This window comes from Pipistrellus kuhlii, unplaced genomic scaffold, assembly GCF_014108245.1.
Source record: "Pipistrellus kuhlii isolate mPipKuh1 unplaced genomic scaffold, mPipKuh1.p scaffold_m20_p_3, whole genome shotgun sequence".
NCBI lineage: Eukaryota > Metazoa > Chordata > Mammalia > Chiroptera > Vespertilionidae > Pipistrellus > Pipistrellus kuhlii.
The window spans coordinates 98,098,258-98,113,607 of NW_023425529.1; the positions used below are offsets into that span (position 1 = coordinate 98,098,258).

Consider the following 15,350-nt stretch of genomic DNA (forward strand, 5'->3'; position numbering starts at 1 on the left):
ATTCAATTATTCATTTAACACTATTCAACAAATATTTACTGAATGGCTATCACTTCAGTGCTCTTTTTTGTAATGGTATTACATATATCCAACAGTGCTATATTCTTCAAAATCAATAGATCTTTGGACATAACCACATCAGTTTCAAGTGCAGGTATAGGTTTAAAAAATATAGAAAATTTCTTAAAATGTGCTGTTAGGTAATAGATGATTTCAGAAATATATGAATGAGAGCTCCTCTCATTAAATATCAAGATACATTAAAAATAAATAAGCAATTAAAAATTCAGATAAAACTAAGACAAAACCACCTGAGGAGAAAATTTATATGACACTGATAAGATGCAGTATTTCCCTAACATGTCTTGATATGACTGTTATTTTTATAAACAAAGATATTTTATTAACAGCCTACAGTTGTTCTAAAGTTTGAATGAAAACTTACAATTTAGAAATGATATCGTAATTATTTAAAGAAGAATATATAGCCTTGAGTTTTATTTATGAAAATAATAAACCTTTGTTTCCTTTTCCACATATATTGCATATATATTTAAGAAAAAGAAAGGAGAGAATTTTGAAAACAACCTTCTTGAGTAATATATCTCCTACTGTGTTTCAAAACTTATGGAGCTTTAGTTAGAGTATTGTTCTAAATTTGTAGTCTCATAATGGATTTATGTCACATTAACTTAAAAATTAAAGAAACAAATAGCTGTAAAAATCCAATGGAATTAAAAATCTAGTTAAAAGTTTGCTAATTTTATCTTTAAAACTATTAGAATTAATTCAATGTGTATTGTATTGTATTTAGGTAGAAGTAGATATAGGTTCAAATCCTGACTCTCTAATTGCTTTGTGAATTTTTAGAAATTTAATATTTCAGATTATTTAAAAGATGGTAATAATACTTCAGTTTTAAGGTAGATGTGAAGATAAACATGAAAAAAAATTTAAGTTTTTAGCATAGTGACTAGCATAGATTAAGTACCTACAAATTATTCTTTTTTTAATCTTAAATATAAGAGCAAACTGCAAGCAGAATATAATAAATGCATATCTGATTCATCTCATTGCACCTGCCATTTCTTAAAAAAAAAAAATGCAGTATGCTAGATAATGTCATCAAGGAATATTTTTAAATTGATGTTTTAATTAGCATTTCTGCTTTTTGTAGAATGCTAATTTCAAATGTAAAATTGTGTCCATGTGTCATCTGTTACCTCTTAATGATTTTATGACACTGCCGTTTTTTTGTTTGTTTGCTTGTTTTATTCAGACATCTTTTTTAATTTTTATTGTTGAAAGTATTACATATGCTCCCCCTTTTTCCCCCATTGATCTCTCCCAGACTGCCCCAACCTTGACCCTAGGCCTTCACCACCTTACTGTCTGTGTCTATGAGTTATGCATACATGCATACAAGTTCATTGATTGATCTCTTCTCACTCACCCACCCTCCCCTGCCTTCCCTCTGAGGTTTGACAGTCTGTTTGATGCATCTACATCTCTGGACCTATTTTTGTTCATCAGTGTATGTTGTTCGTTAGATTCCACATATGAGTGAGATCATGCTGTATTTCAAAGAAAACTTTTTTTTAAAAAGGAGACAAAACATATACTAATATTAGTGGGATATTATCTACAGTTCAATTTAAAAAGCAGGTCAAGTATTGCTTTCATAGCTTATTTAAGTAAAACTGAACTTCCAGAAGGATCATTGGACATTTAAAAAATTAGGAGAAAATATAAGTGTTGTGGTTTTTTTTTTGTTTTTTGTTTTTTATCTGTCTCCATTTTTAATGAAAACCAAAACGCTTATGGTGGGCTTTCTATAGATATTAAAGAGTTGAGTGACATTGATTTCAATTTAGTCTAGGCAACATAATGCAGAAGGTCAAGATGCACCTTACATCTGATCTTGTATTATGTTTAGCAACTATAATTTTGGGAACAGAAAATTTAAGAGTTATTTATATTTTTATTTATCAAGCTTGAGCTTATTTTTTAAAATGACAATAACATTTTTATGAGAAAATATTCAGTCCCCAGTTTTACTGTCCTAGTTCTGTTTAGCATTTTTATGTATTTGTCTTCATTAACAAAATCCTTCATCTCTTTAAAGCACTGATATTTACATTATTAAATACTGAACAAATATGTGCATATCTTTATTTTTGTTCTGAGATATGCATCAATTAGAAAATGTAGATAATTTCAGTTTTCAGCTGCTAAATGTAATGTTGGTAATCTGTATTGCCATCACTTACCTGCGCAGTTAAACATGCAGATAAAAATATGACAATATTTTCAACAATATATTTATAAAAGTATTTTTTTTAAATTCTGTAGGGTTAATCAGTAAACATTCTAAGGGCTATTATTATACTTTGATAAACATTTAATCATGTTTAAAAGTTTAAAATATGTATCTTTAACAAGATATTCAAATTTCCTCTAATGAAAAAAATAAAAGCAAAGTTTCTGGTGTTTCCTATTTATGTAAAGAATGAATTAATTAAGGTTATATTATGTGGAAAGTTATTTGGTCTCTTGCCATTTTAATAACCAAAATGGGCATGAAATTCATAGAGAACTTTAATTTTTTCATAGTTTTTTCTGTCCATTTTATCTTGACCTTCCAATAATAACTATAATAAAAAAATGATCAACATAAAAATGGAAAAATTTTAAAGGTTATAAATAAGGGAAATGTATCCACCCCTTACAAATCTTTGAGAATGACCATTAAGCAAGTGAATTGGAAGTTATTTTACTTTTCAATAGCAAAGATATTTTAGAAACATTGTTAATGTTTGACAGGTTTTACTAGAGACAAGTTTCTTGTATCTGTAGAGCTTAGATACTCTGTTTTGATAAATGCCCATATACAAGTTCTTACTTATTAGGAAGAAATTTTCTAAATTTGCAATTACACATTTTCTCACTATGCTTTATTTTAACTATCTGTCTATCTGAACATATATATGTATTCAATCAATGAATTTTAAGCATCTCTTATGAATCAATCTCTTTGACCTGTATTTCTCTTTGTGCATCATTTTCTTGGCATAAATCTGTGACGTCTTCACCCCCACAAGCTCTTCAGCTCTCTAGACTCTTAAACAATGTAAGAACTTTCTGTCTGTCTGTGCTAAGGTTTATTAATCAAAGGCATTTTCATTTATTACTTAATGTCTACTGATATGTTGATTTGCATTAACTACATGAATTCATATATTTTAAGTGTTTCTTTAACAATGTCTTATTAAATTTTTACTTAATATCTGAAGTACTAATTATCCATATATATATATATATATATATATATATATATATATATATATATATATAAATACTTAAGGGAATGGGAGTATTTTCTACTCTACTGTCCAGGTGAATAGAAGTAGATGTTACAAATATTACAAATATAAGAGTAAATACAACCATGCCACTATGATAATGATTGCAATGTTTTAACAAATCCACCCACTCATATTCTCACTATTTAATTCAAAGGTTTACTTTTAAAAATCCCAATTCACCTTTTCTATTGAAGATTTTGTAATTTGTAATATGATAGAGCTTAAAAATATAGGATACCTGATTTTTTTTTCCTTTTTACAAAAATGTTCTAATTTTTTTTTTTTAATAAAACAAGTAAACCTTACATCTGCCTTCTCTCACTCATTTGGCTTTGTGCTTACTCAATAAGCAACTTGCTGCATTTTATGTGGGGAATTTAATTGGGAAGGTCCCATAAGAAACCCTGTGAACAGGGATACAACATAGTGGATACAGACAAGAGCTCCCTTTCTGAATCTCTCAAACTCTATTCCCTTCCAGTATCCTCTAGTAACAAAAGGCAGGAGCATTCACCGCTAGAACAAGTTGTGCTGTGAAGCTCAGTGATTTACCTAAGTAGTAAACAGTCATTGGAATTACAGTTGCCAAGCGTACTAGGAATCCCAAGACTTGGTCCAGCAACAGGGTTTCTGTTTCTTGATGGAGACTAAAAATGACGCAGAGTGTAATTGATCGACAGGTTATTGATCACTATCCTTTCTTCATTCCCCCAGTTTGGGTACCCAGAGTGGCTAGGAAGGATTCACTCCCAGTGGCCACCAAGATTTTTCTTTTCTCCCAATACATAAAAGGGTAAAACACACACACATAAACAACAAAACAGCTCTTCTCCCAGCATCGAGGCTTGGCTGCAGTGCTTTGTTTACCTTATAAATCACACCGGGGGTTCATTCTTAGCCCTCTCCCCTGCTTTAAGCAGGGTGTGGTGAGAGGCTAAGAAGCATCCCCAAACTCCTGCTCAGCAGGGGTCAGCCACAGAAAGCTTCACAAACCGAGTAGAGTTTTAAAGAGAAACCATGCAGCGGGAGCCTTTTGAACTCCTAATCCCCCAGAGATGTCTATTCTCCTCCCAGGGAAGAGCAAGCTTCCCAGGCAGCTTGAGAAACTTAACCGAGATCCCAGAAAGGAGACTAAGTGCAACTCCGGTCAAATGGAGCTGTATGAGGCGACACCCTCTTTACCTGCAAAGTTGCAATCTTCTGGCTGAAGAAGGATCAGTCCAAGGGCGGGCGCCGGGAAAATTCTAATGGAATTCCTTAGTCTCTGCGGAGTTTCAAAGCATTCTAAAGGAAGACGCAGGAAGCTGGAGCCCACGCAGCTGGCACAGGACTGGGCGGAGAGAATGCTCCCAGAGCGACGCCTCAGAGGTGGGGGAGGGGTGGCCCTGGGAGGTAGGTGAGCACTAGGGAAGCAGAACTCTCCCACCCCCGCCCCCACCGATCCCTAGGGACAATTAGTGTTGCCAGGAATGACAGCGGATGAGCACAGAGGAAGGAACCCCGCCTTTGGAGCCTGGGGGCTCTGACTCCGCGTCCACACAGACTGTCTTGGAAGGGACAGTCCCTGAAGATGTGCGTCCTACGCACGGCACTGCGTGTCTGTGGAGGACACGAGCGTACTGGCAAAAGCTGACGCCTGGTTCCCAGCTCCAGGGCCCCGGAATTGTCTCAATGGGGCCTCGAGGCAGCCAGTTGGGTAGGGAGCTCACCACAGGCCAGTCTTCATCCAGGCAAATTGGTGGCCAGAATCCAGCCAGTGGTTCCGAAAGCAAGCCTCACCTTCAGGCTTAGGCGCGCTCTGCTGAGATGTCCAGCTTCAGTTCGTGCCAGGACTCTGCTTCAGAGTCCCTGCTCCCATCCCAATAAACAAGCATCCAGGAGGCAGGCTTCCAGACTTGAAAGAGTAACCTCACCCCCACTTGGCTACTCTCAAAGCTTCTCCCACTCTCGCTCCTCTGGGTTCCCGCACCCCCTCTCCAGTCCTCAAGGTGTCAGACTTCCCCTGCAAGAGCACAAGGTTTGCCACGAAAGTCAACAATGGAGACAGCCGCAATGAACAAATGATGAAGCACAACCGTTTCTCCCACCCTCACTAGGCTTGGTCTTTCCAACAGGCATAGGAAATCACTAAGTTTCTAAATATTAAATTATTAAATAAGACCCCAAACGCTCACCAGCTTAGGAATAGGAGGTTCTGTGTTTAGAGTGTGTGTGTGTGTGTGTGTGTGTGTGTGTGTGTGTGTGAGAGAGAGAGAGAGAGAGAGAGAGAGAGAGAGAGAGAGAGAGAGCGAGATGCTCCCATAGCTACTGAAATTTCAGGATAAAAGTGATCTCCTGGCCAGTCTCTGGTGTTCACATATGAAAATAAGATTAGCCAAAACCGGTTTGGCTCAGTAGATAGAGCATTGGTCTGAAAGGTCCCAGTTTCGATTCCGGTCAAGGGCACATCCCCAGTAGGGGGCGTGCAAAAGGCAGCTGGTTGATGACTCTCATCGATGTTTCTAACTCTTTATCTCTCTCTCTTCCTCTCTGTAAAAAATCAATAAAATATATTTTTTAAAAGAAAAAAGAAAATAAGATTAAAGTGCAGAGAGGCAAAGCTATATAGTAGCAAAGTTGGCACTAACTTGTGGTAACTGCAATGCTGATTCCAAGCTTGTCACTCACAAAGGTTTGGTTGGTCTAGATCCTATGTCTTGCTAGACCATTGTAAAATCCAGAGTGGTGGCCATGTGCAATCTTAGTCAGTGATTATCTGATTTAAGAATCTTTGATTTCTACTTGATTTTATTTTCCTAAAGCCCTAGAAAACTGTTCATTGCCAATGGCATCTGAGCAGATTCTTGCTCCCAGCTTTCTTCTTGTGCAACAGAAGAGCTACAGTCCTTTCTCCTGGTCTCAGGAAGGTATTGTTACACCTTCTGAAATCAGTGATGTGTTGGGGAGAAGGGATGCCTGTGAGGGGGACCAATTTCTTCCTAAATATATTTCCCCAAGGGAGATGGTAAGCCAATACCCACAAGAGACTCCAAAGTGCAAAATTATTGAATTTTCTTCTTGGTTATCTTTTTTTCTCCTTCTTTGTTCTAATGGGTTGAGGGTGTGTGTGTGTGTGTGAGTGTGTGTGTGTGTGTGTGTGTGTGTGTGTGTTTTGGAGGGGAGTATTTACATGAATAAAGGAGATATCATTAGAAATTTCTGGTGTGATGTACACACTGCTTTTTTGTTCTATTAAATTTATTTTCTAAGTACTTAAATTAAATTTATTGGGGTGATATTGGTCAACATGAACATGCAGGTTTCAGCTCAGGGTTTCTACATTACAAGATGTATATTGCACCTTGTGTCCACTACCCAGTCAAATCTTCTCCTGAAACGATATTTTAGGACTCCCTTCTCCCTCCACCATCTTCCCTCTGGCAACTAACACACTGCTATTTGTGTTCACAAGTTTGTTTTATATTACACATTAGAGGCCCGGTGCATGAAATTCATGCATGGGGGTGAGGGGGTTGTCCCTCAGCCCTGTCTGCACCCTCTTCAATCTGAGACCCCTCAAGGGATATCCGACTGCACATTGGATATCCCTCTCACAATCCAGGACTGCTGGCTCCTAACTGCTTGCCTGTCTGCCTTCCTGATTGCCCCTAACCACTTCTGCCTGCCAGACTGGTCACCCCTTAACTACTCCCCTGCCAGCCTGATTGATGCCTAACTACTCCCCTGAAAGCCTATTTACCCCTAACTGCAGGCCAGGCCCCTCCAAAAGCTCTCCCCTTCAGGCCTAGGTCCCCCCCAACTGACCTTCCCTGAAAGCCTGGTCACCCCCAACTTCCTTCCTCTGCCAGCCTGGTCAACCCTAACTACTCTCCCATACAGGATTGATAGTCCCCAACTGCCCTCCCTTGCAGGCCTGATCTCTCCCAATTCTCCTCCCCTGCTGGCCTGATTACCCACAACTGCCCTCCCTTGCAGACCTGGTCCCTCAGAACTGCCCTCCCCTGCTGGCCATCTTGTGGTGGCCATCTTGTGTCCACATGAGGGAAGGATCTTTGACCTCATGAGTGCAGCCATCTTGTGTGTTGGAGTGATGATCAACCTGCATATTACTCTTTTATTAGATAGGATAGAGCCCTGGTGCATGGGTGGGGGCTGGCTGGTTTGCCCTGAAGGATGTCCCAGATCAGGGTGGGGGTTCCCTTTGGGTGTGGGGCAGCCTGGGTGAGGGACCTGTGATGGTTTACCTGGTGACCCAACTGGAGGCCCTGGTATCGGATTTGTCTTCTACAATTGAAACTTTATAGCCTGGAGAGGAGCCAAAGCTTCTGCTTGCTCCATGGTGGCAGCCATTTCTATTGGGACTTATGTATCTTCTATAATTGAAACTTTGTAGCCATAAGCAGAAGCCTGGGCCAGCCAGGGTGTTCAGAAAACTTGCTTAGGACAACCCCAGCCTCCTGCTCTTTCCAGCTCTGTGGCTGCTGCCGTTTATGTATCTTCTATCATTGAAATTTGTAGCCTTGAGTGGAGCCCTAAGTGGGCAAGGGCAGGCGGAAAGCTTGCCTTCCTCCATTGCTGGGGAAACCCAAGACTCTCTCTTGCTCTCTGAGGCCAGAAGCTACTTTGGTTGGGTTTATTTGCATATTCACTCCTGATTGGCTGGTGGGCATAGCCTATGGACATGGCTTGTGGGTGCAGTGGACTGATGGTTAATTTGCATATTATTCTTTTATTAGATAGGATATGAGTGAAATCATATAGTTCTTAGCTTTTTCTCACTGACTTATTTCACTTAGTATAATGTTTCCTACATCCATCTATATTGCTGCAAATGGCAATATTTCATCCTTTTCTATAACTGAGAAGTATTCCATTGTCTATATGTTCCACATCTTCTTTATCCAGTCTTCATTCTTGGGACACTGTGGTTGTTTTTATGTCTTGATCACCAAGAATAATGCTGCAATGAATATAGGAATGCATATATCTTTGAGAATAAATTATTTCAAGGTTGTTTTTTGTTTTGTTTTGTTTTTTATATAAACCCAGGAGAGGTATTGCTGAGTTGTAAAGTAGTTTTATTCTTAAATTTTTGAGGAACCACCGAAACTGGTTTGGCTCAGCGGTAGAGCGTCGGTCTGTGGACTGAAAGGTCCCGGGTTCGATTTCGATCAAGGGCATGTACGTTAGTAGCAGGCATATCCCCAGTAGGGGGTGTGCAGGAGGCAGCTGGTCGATGTTTCTCTCTCATCGATGTTTCTAGCTCTCTATCTCTCTCCCTTCCTCTCTGTAAAGAATCAATAAAATATATTTTAAAAAGTTTTTTTTGAGGAATCGCTGGATTGCTTTCCATAGTGGTTGTACAAGTCTATATTCTCACCAAAAAGGAATGAAGGTTTTCTTTTTTCCACAACCTCTCCAACACTTGTTATCTCTTGTCTGATTAATAATGGCACAGTAATAGGTTTTCTCTTAGTTTTGATTTCTGCTTTCCTAATTGCCAGTGAGGTTGAACATCTTTTCATATATATACTAGAGGACCAGTCCATGAAATCTATGCATTGGTAGGATCCCTAGGCCTGGCTGGAGATTAGAGCTGATCTGTGGGGAAACAAGTGGGGTGATCAGAGGCTGGCCAGGAGCCTGCAAGCTGTGGGCAGCTCCTGCATTGAGTGTCTTCCCCCTGTGGTCAGTGTGCATCAAACAGCATGCACCAGTTGTTCTGTAGTTTGGTCAATTTGCATATTAGGATTTTATTATATAGGATTGGCTGTATATCTGCTTGGGAGAGGTATAATTTTAGGTCCTCTGCCCACTTTTTAATTGAGTTGTTCATGTGTTTGGTGTTGTGTTATATAGTTCTTTATCTAATTTGAATTTAAACCTTTGTCAAAGCTGTTTGCAAATAGCATCTCCTATCTGGTTGGCTGCCTCTTTGCTTTGTTGTCAGTTTCTTTTGCTGTATAGAAGCTGTTTAGTTTGATATAATTATTTTTATCTTTACTTCCTTGCCTTTGGGATCAAGTTCATAAATTATCCCCTATGACAAAGGCCCATGTGTTTGGCCCCCATATTTTCTTCTGTATAACTTGTTTCAGATCTAATATTTAGATCTCTGATCCATTTTAAATTAATTTTTGTATATGGGGACAAACTGTAATCTAATTTCATTTGTTTGCATATGGCTTTCCAGTTTTAACAGTATCATTTTTTGAAGAGACAGTCTTTACTCCACTGTATGTTTCTGGCTCCTCTGTCAAATATTATCTGTCTATGTGATTTTTATAGCTGGGTCTCTATTCTGTTCCATTGATTGGTGTGTCTGTTTTTCTGCCACAATACCATGCTGTTTTGACTATAGTTGCTCTTTAGTAAAATTTAAAGTCAGTTAGTGTGATACCTCCAGGTCCTTCTTTTTTCTCAAGCTTACTTTGGCTCTTTGGGGTCTTTTGTGGTTCCATAAAAATCTGATTTTTTGTTCTATGTTTGTTTGATTTTAAATGAAATTGAGAAATTTTGGTGAGGATTATATTAAGGCTGTATATCACTTTTGGTAATATGGTCATTTTAACTATGTTAATTCTTCCAATCCATAAACATGGAATATTTTTTTCATTTTGTTGTGTCTTTTTCAATCCCTTTTAATAATGCTTTGTAATTTCCAATACATAGGTCTTTCACATTCCTTAAGTTTATTTTCAGGTACTTTATTCTTTTATTTGCAATTGCAAAATGAATTATTTTTTCATATATTTTTCTAAAATTCTGTTCTTAGTATATAGGAAAGCAATGAATTTTTGCACATTGATTTTGTATCTTGCAACTTGACTGTACTTGTTTATAGTTTCTAAAATTTTATGGTAGAGTCGTCAGGGTTTTCTACACTAGAGGCCAGGTGCATGAATTTGTCTCTGGGTGGGGTCTGGCTACATGCCTCAATCAGGGTTGATTGGAGTGGCTGGTCAGGGGGAGTGGACATGGGAGATTGGCTGGCTGATCCCACCCCCCACCCCATTGAGCAAGATAGCCAGGCACAGTGTGTATCATAGCAACTGGTCATTCTAGTTATTCCAGTCATTCCTTGGCTTTTATATATACTAGAGACCCAGTGCATGAAATTCATGCACGGGGAGTGGGAGGTTCCTCAGCACTGCCCACACCCTCTCTAATCCAGGATCTCTCTCTCAATCCAGGACCACTGGCCCCTAACCACTCACCTGCCTGCCTGATGCTCCTGTCAGCCTGATGGACCTAACTGCTCTCCCCTCCTGGCCTGATCCCCTTAACTGCCTATCTTCTCTCCCTTCCTCTCTGCACCCTTTGGACCCTATGCAGGCAAGCTCTCTGCCGTGGCCCCACCTTCATCCTGATAGATCGTTACATGATGGTGTCCTGGCCAATTTGCATACTTTCTATTGTTAGTATAGACTAGAGGCCTGGTGCATGAAATTCTTGCACTGGCATGGTGTCACTCAGCCCAGCTTGCACCCTCTCCAATCTGAGCCCCCTCTGGAGATATGTGACTGCTGGATAGGACTAAACCAGCAGTTAGAGATCACTCTCACAATCTGGGACTGCTGGCTCCTAACCACACACCTGCCCGCCTGCCTGATTGCCCATAACTGCTTCTGCCTGCCAGCTTTATCACCCCCTAACCACTCCCCTGCTGGCCTGATTGACACCTAACTGCTCCCTGCCAGCCTGATTGCCCCCAACTGCCTTTCCCTGCCGACCATCTTGTGGAGATATGGGGCAGGGGGCAATCTTGTGATGAAGTGGCCATCTTATGGTGGCCATTTTATGATGACATGGGGGTGGCCATCTTGTGACAACATGGGGGCAGCCATCTTATGATGACATGAAGATGTCACACAAGGGCATGAGGGCCACCTAGGCTTTTATTAGTATAGATAATCATGTTGTCTGCAAAAAGTAACAGTTTGACCTCCTCCTTCCCTATTTGAATGCATTTTATTTCTTTCTCTTGCCTTATTACTCTGGCTAGGACTTCCAGCATTATGTTGAACAAGAGTGGTGAAAGTGGACATTCTTTATTTTGTTCTTGATCTCAGAGGAAAAGTTTTCAGTTTTTCAATATTCAGTATGATATTAGCTGAGAGTTTATCATATACTAGGGGCCCAGTGCACAAATTTGTGCACCTTGAAAGGAACTGTGGGCCATGAGGCTGCAGTGGGCATAGGGGTGGGTCTCTACACATCCTCTGTGACCATTCCTGGCCACTCCCTCCAAGGTCCCTGGTTTCCTGTCTGCTGGCAGCCTCATTCCCGCTGCTGCTGCTCCCACACACTGACAAAACCAGCCCTGCTCTCATCCACTGATGGCACAGAGCCATTGGGGCTGGCGTCAGCAGTGGGTGCAAGTGGGGCCAGCACATCAGAGGGTGTGAGCAGTGGCTGCTGCCCTGATCACCCCTCAAGAGCAGGGGGAGGTGTAGAAGCCCTCAGGGGTGATCAGGACCAGCAGCTGCCACTCGCACTGGCTAACAGTGTCAAGTGGTGGCTCAAGTACCAGCTGCAGATGCAGGCAGGGTCATCTCTGGCAGCAAGTGTCAAAGGCAGCTGCCGGCCTTGGTCACCCCTCAGGAGCAGGGGGAGATAGAGAAGCCCTTAGGAGCAATTGGGACCAGCAGTTACCACTTACACCCACTGACAGCACTGAGCAATCAGGGACAGAACCAGGCACCTGAAGGGGGTGCAAAGCAGGACTGGCCCTGGCAGCAAGTGCAAGCACTGGGTAGGATCGCGACACAAAGAATTTTCAGTAAACACCAGAGGCTTGCCCCAATGACAGTGACCAGCATCCCGCCTTGGTCTGGCACCGCTGCTCACCTGCTCCACCATCCCACTGTGGCTGACACCCGCCATGTTCCACACTTTGCCACCTGCTGCTGACACCTGCCAGGTTTCTTGCGCACCTTCTGATGGTCAGTCCATGTCATAGTGACTCGTTTTTCTGTTGTTCAGTCTTTCTTATCCCTATTTGTGCATATTAGGGATATATATATATAGCCTTTATTATGTTGAGGCACTTTCCTTATCCTATTTTATTGAGTGTTTTAATCATAAATCAATGTTTATCTTACCAAATGCTTTTCCTGAATATATTGACAATATCATTTTATCATTTTTTTGTTAATGTGGTATATTACATTGATTGATTTGCATATGCTGAACCATCCTTGAACCCCTGGAATGACGCTACTTCATTGTGTTGTATTTTTTATATGACTGTTTGTTGTATTTGGTTTGCTAGTATTTTGTTTAGGATTTTTGCATCTGTATTCATCAGAGATATTGGTCTGTAGATTTCTTTTTTTGTGTGTTATCTTTGCCAGGATTTGGTATCAGGGTTATATTGGCATCACAGAATATGATAGGAAGTGTTGCCTCTTCTTCAATTTTTTTTTTAAGAGTTTGAGAAGGATAGGTTTTAAATCTTCTTTGAATGTTTGATAGAAGCCATCTGGTCCTGGACTTTTGAAGTTTGTTTGTTTGTTTTTTGGAGGTTTTGATGGATATTTTAATTTCTTCACGGCTGATCATTCTATTTAGATTTTCCAATTCTTCATGATTTAGTCTAGGAAGATTATATATTTCTAAAGTCTTATACATTTCTTCTAGGTTATTGAATTTAGTGACATAGGTCTTTTGTAATATTTCAGTATGATCCTTTGTTTATCTGTGATGTCTGTGGGGATTTCTCTTTTCTCATTTCTGATTTTGTTTTTATTGGGTCTTTTCCCTTTCTTCTTTAATGAGAATAGCCAGGGGTTTGTCAATTTTATTAATCTTTTAAAGAACCAGCTCTTTGTTTTATTAATTTTTGAATAGTCTTTTTGTAATTGATATTTCACTTAATTCTGATCTAATTTCTATTATTTCCTGTCTTTTGCTGATTTTGAGTTTCTTTTGTCCTTCTTCTTCTACTTCTTTAAGATGTGATGTTAAGTTGTTTATTTTGGGTATCTCTTGTTTCTTAAGGTAGATTTATAATGATAGAAACTTCCCTCTTATTACTGCTTTCACTGTAAGTTCTGAAATGTTGTATTGTCAATCTCAATTGTCTGTATTTTTTTAAATATCAACTTTTATTTCCTTTTTGACCCAGTCACTTTTTAGTAATATGTAGTTAATCTCCATATATTTGTGAGTTTCTTTACTTCCTTTTTTGTAGTTTATTTCTAATTTCAAGGCAACATAATTGGAGAAGATGCTTGGTATGATTTCAATCCTTTTGTATTTGTTGACACTAGTTTTGTGACCCAATATATGGTCTATCCTTGAGAATGTTCTATGTGCACTGGAGAAGAGTATATAATCTGATATTCTGGGATAAAAGATTCTATACATATCAATTATGTTAATTTAATGTTGGTATTTCTTTATTAATTTTTTGTTTGGTTATCTGACTAGATCTGCCAATAGAGTATTAAGGTCTTCAACTATTATTGTGTTTAGATCTGTTTCTCCTACTAGTGCTTGAGTAGTTGCTTCGTATATTTTGGTGTTCTCTGTTTGGGTGCATAAACAAGTGGCCAGATTATCCTGATCTTTGAATGCGATCTTTGAATGCATAATAATCTGGCCACTCAGTTTGTGTGTGTGTGTGTGTGTGTGTGTGTGTGTGTGTGTATCTCCTATCTAATAAAAGAGTAATATGCAAATTAACCATCACTTCACTATACCCACAAGCCATGCCACCATCCAATCAGAGTGAGTATACAAATTAACCCCAACCAAGAAGGCTGTGGCCACAGAGAACAGGAGGGAGGCTTGGGTTTCCCTTCAGACTTTTAGCCCCTCCCTTTTATATGTTTATTGTCACAAATTATTCTTATTTATAATGTCAATGGTTTGGTGATTTTATTCATAGTGTTGTGGCCTTATATTCTTTGTTTTATGTAAAATAACTCCCCTGAGTATTTCCTGCAATGGAGGTATTCTGGTAGTCAAATCCTCAGCTTCTGTTTGCCTGGGAATGTCTTAATTTCTCACTCAGATTTAAAGGATAATTTTTGCCAGGTATGTTATTTATGGCTTGTTATATTTCCTTTTTAGATATTTGAATATTTGTTTCTACTTTCTTCTGACTTGTAGATTTTCTGCTGATGCTTTGCAAATCACTTCTTTCTTCTCCCTTGCTGCATTGAAATTTTTTTTCTTTGTCATTAATTTTTTATAGTTTTATGTAATGCCAAGTGCCTTGAAGAGAGCCTCTTTGGATTTAGGTAACTAGATATTCTGTTTGCTTCTTGGTTTCAAGAATCTAGTTCTTTTCATACATTGGTTAACTTCTCATTCACTATTTGTTTGAACAGACTCTCTTTTTCCTGTTCCCTCTCTTCCTGCTCTGCAATGTCTATAATTCTAATATTGCTTTTTCTGATGGAATCAGATAGTTATCATAGAACTCTTATTTTTCTTTACATTCAGGGCTCTTCATCCTTCCCTCTGTATCATTTCTTGATTCTTATTTTCACTATCACTAATTCTTTCCTCCTTGTGGTTGGCTCTGTTTTCTATGTTCAGTAGTTCATTCTTAGTAATCTTCTTAATTGCATACTTCATTTACAGGATTTCTGATTTGTTCTTTTTTAAGGTTTTTAACCTCTTTGGTAATGTACTCATTTCATTCATTGATTTGTTTTCTGAGTACATTGAATTGCCTGTCTGTATTTTCTCACATCTTGTTGAGTATTTTCAGAACTGCAATATTGACATCTCTATCATTTATATATCATATTTCCATGTGTCCCAGTTTGTTTCCTGGGAAGTTTTAATTTTCTTTCTGATCATCCTCATTACTGTAGTTACTTATGGTATTTGCTATTCTCCTTTGTCCAGGCATGTAGCATTCTCTGAAGAAGTCTTTCTATTATTTTCCAGTAGATGAAAAATTGCAAGGCTTTTTGTTTGTTTGTTTGTTTGTTTTTCCTATGTGATCTCCAAGACTTGACCTCCAAG

General features: G+C 39.0%; 1 protein-coding gene across 1 annotated transcript in view; it reads right to left on the minus strand.

Moving 5' to 3' along the window:
- The window catches only part of TRPC4 (transient receptor potential cation channel subfamily C member 4), a 319,844-nt gene extending 314,551 nt beyond the window's left edge, over positions 1-5,293 (minus strand). The window contains exon 1 of the mRNA XM_036454947.2: positions 4,548-5,293. The gene's annotated coding sequence lies outside the window, so the exon portion shown is untranslated. The remainder of the gene's footprint in view (positions 1-4,547) is intronic.
- Between the last annotated feature and the right edge of the window lie 10,057 nt (positions 5,294-15,350).